Raw genomic sequence first — 3433 nt, forward strand, 5'->3', positions numbered from 1 at the left:
TTCGCGTAAAACTGCGTTATAATCCTCAGAAACATTTCTGGAATGCAAAAATGATTACCTATTTAATAGATTATTTTCACTTTCATGAGGTTCATTTTCTTCAATTAACTGGCTCATCATGGCTTTCAATAGCACGTGTTCAATTCAAGAAAATGAAGCCCAAAGAAAGGATGACCAAATTGATTAAAGAAACCAAATATCTTGAAAGCAAATCGAAATGAAACGTATCGAACATGTAGTCATTTTTGCATCGTAGTTGTCATGTTCCTTGGGATTGAACATCTTTTCACCTGATTCGCACTATCATACGCATCTTACCGAATGACGATCAAAAAATAAAGCAATATCTTTCTTAAGATCTTTATAAGAACTTCCTGGAGATAATGTAATGTCTCTTGGAACTTCCCTTTGGCTTTATAACGTCTCCTTTTATAACACGATCTTCCAACAATAACAAGATTAGAACTCATCTTGATCCACGTCGTCATCATCTTTATGACTATTGAGATTGTATCGAGCACGCATCGCACATTATTGAGCACCTATCGAGAATCACAAAGAATATGTAAAGAACAATTAAAGGAAGAAAACCCTAACATGGAGACGACGAGGCATGGTGTAAAGAAAAAAAAACCTATAGCACGAACGCAAGGAGGAGCAAATTCAGGTACGTCGATGAGATGCAAATAAAACTAGAGAGGTTCTGAGGAGGGGTTTGAGAGTTCGAACTTTTAGAAGGAGAAACGAACAAGAGGGAGAGAGAGACGTGAGGACGTATGGTTACCTTATATAAATCAAGGGAGAGGAAACATTTAAGAGAAGATAGGAGGAAAATGATTTTAGTAGTTATCTTATCGAACCAGTATCATCGAGAGTATATCAAACGTATTGAGGAATTAATAACGAACAATCAGATAAATAAGAGCGGAAGATCGGCATGGACTGCCTTATAAATATCTAAAACATTGATGAGCTACCGAAATTTGTGAGGCTAGAGATGGGTGAACCTGTTAACTCGTCAGGCCCCTAAAAGTAACAGTCTCTGAATAATATAATTGGTTATACTATTTACGATTATAGCCGGTATAATTAGTCACATATTCGATTAACCCTAATCGGTTTTTTGGTTTCAAACTTTTCTTTATAATATATAAATATATTTTTTGAACGGCAAACAAGAATAAATTAAAGAAACAACGAAAATAACAAAGCCTTGCGATTAGTGATGGCCAAAAACCGGTCCCGAACCGATCCTAATCGGTCCAAGCTTTCTCATAACCAGTCATAACCGGTCCCGGTCGAAAATGGTAGGACCGGTCAAGGTTCTTCATAACCAGTTATGGGACGCCGGTCCCGGTCTCGGCATTAAAAAATAAGATTTTTTTAAAAAAAAATTAATGATATATATTTTTAATACATTATAAAATTTACAATTTGGTCACTCAAATACACTTTAAAATTGCGTTTTAATATAATTAAAATTACATTGTCTTATAAAAATACATTATAAAATTATTTGAAAATACATTTATTTATAAAATTATTTGAATTTTCGGACGGGGCCGGTCCATAGCCGGTTCCGGTCCCACGAAACTATCAAAAACCCCAACTGGTCCCATAACCGATCCCGGACCAGGCGGTCCTTTGCCAGTCCCGAGCCGGGCCAGGCTAGGCTGATTTAGCCATCACTACTTGCGAGACACAAGACAAAAGAAGAAAACCACCCTAAACCACAACGAAACACCCAACAACAAACCCAACTCAAGCCCAAGAGATTTATAGTTTTTATATACAAATATGTTAAACTATAAATCAAGACATGAACGAAATAAAGTGACTTACATGCTCTAAATAAATAAGATTTTGTTTATTCAATTATAAATACAAATAAAGAAAATGAAAAACATATTTCTAAAACTCGTACAAATTATTTCAAAAAATTCACAAAATACATGAAAATTGTTTAAATTTTTATAAAGATCATCTACATAAATCCTCTCATGATTCTATATCTTATCGATCTTAAGCAAATACCTTCAAATGTAGTTCTTCGCCCTCCGTTGCAGGAGTCCAGGTATATTGGCTTCCGTCTTCATCGGCTATTTCATCATTGACGTTTTACTCCCCAGTGATTAGGCAAATTGTTTTTTTATTAACCTGGATATCCAACCTACTATGCGAACCGACTAATCACATAACGACCACCTGCTTTGTAGATAGCCCGAAGTCACCGCATTTGAACCTCCGTGACCACAAGAAGATTTTTATTCCTCCTTGGATTTGAACCTGAGACCTTCTGATACTTTTGACCATTGGAGTCAAGCTCAAACCAATCAGACACCATCCTTGTGGTTAGGCAAATTGTTTTTGGTCATAACTAACCAGTAATCTTTGAGACAAACATAATGTAAGGCCGCTATCGATAGGGATGGCAATGGGGCGGGGATGGGGCGGGGACCTCAATACCCGTCCCCGTCCCCGATCCCCCGTATGTGTCCCCGTCCCCGTCCCCATCCCCGCCGGGGATTATGATCACATCCCCATCCCCGTCCCCAACGGGGAACGGGGATCCCCGTGAAACGGGGATTTTTTTAAAAAACAAAAAATTATTGAAATACACTAATATTAATATAAGACTTAAACAAGACCAAAAAGTTTAAACTAATATTATCAAAGTTAACGTCAAACGTACTAAAATTACATCGAGTAATATAAGACTTAAACAAGACCAAATTGTGATTGCAATTTGAAGGGCTGCTGCTGCTGTAGGCACATGATATCAAGTGTCAACAAGAACCTAATTTGTATAAAAACCTAATTTGTAAAAGAAAGCAGACCAGCCACAATAATGTATTAATTTGGATCCAAATCAAGGAACATATATAACAATTAACGTGGTAGTATAAAATGGTAGATGATTAATGGAAACCTACTACCAAAGTGGTAAAACTCTAGTTAAGGTAAACATTAGTTCACAAATCAAGGAACATATATAACAATCATTATCAAAGTGGTAGTATAAAATGGTAGATGATTAATGAGGAGGAAGGATGCGGGAACCGGGAAGAAATAGGATTAGGAAATTGAAATTGTGAATTCGTACTCATGGACTGGACTGGAGGAAGGAGAAGATGCATTTACTTTTTTTATTTCACAGCCCAAAGCCCAAAGCCCAAAGCCCAAAGCCCAAAGCCCAAATTCATAAAAAATATATATATAAAAAACGGGTACGGGGCGGGGCGGGGAGTGCTATACCCGTCCCCGTCCCCGTCCCCGGCTTGCGCCAAGCGGGGATCCCCGTCCCCGTCCCCAAGACCCGATTTTTCGGGGAATCCCCGTCCCCGACCGGGGCGGGTGGACCGGGTTACCCGACGGGTCGGGGTCCATTCCCATCCCTAGCTATCGATATCCAGTAATCCTTTGCCAACGAAAG

The 3433-nt window shown here is 38.4% G+C and overlaps 1 long non-coding RNA gene across 1 annotated transcript; it reads right to left on the reverse strand.

The window, feature by feature from the left end:
* Positions 1-219: 219 nt before the first annotated feature.
* Positions 220-780, reverse strand: LOC112513773. The gene is made up of 2 exons (XR_003069301.1): positions 635-780; positions 220-542 (listed from the first exon to the last, which is right to left on the reverse strand). It is a non-coding gene; the product is annotated as an uncharacterized LOC112513773 (long non-coding RNA).
* Positions 781-3433: the final 2653 nt, after the last annotated feature.

This window comes from Cynara cardunculus, assembly GCF_001531365.2.
Source record: "Cynara cardunculus var. scolymus isolate 2C chromosome LG 5, CcrdV1, whole genome shotgun sequence".
NCBI lineage: Eukaryota > Viridiplantae > Streptophyta > Magnoliopsida > Asterales > Asteraceae > Cynara > Cynara cardunculus.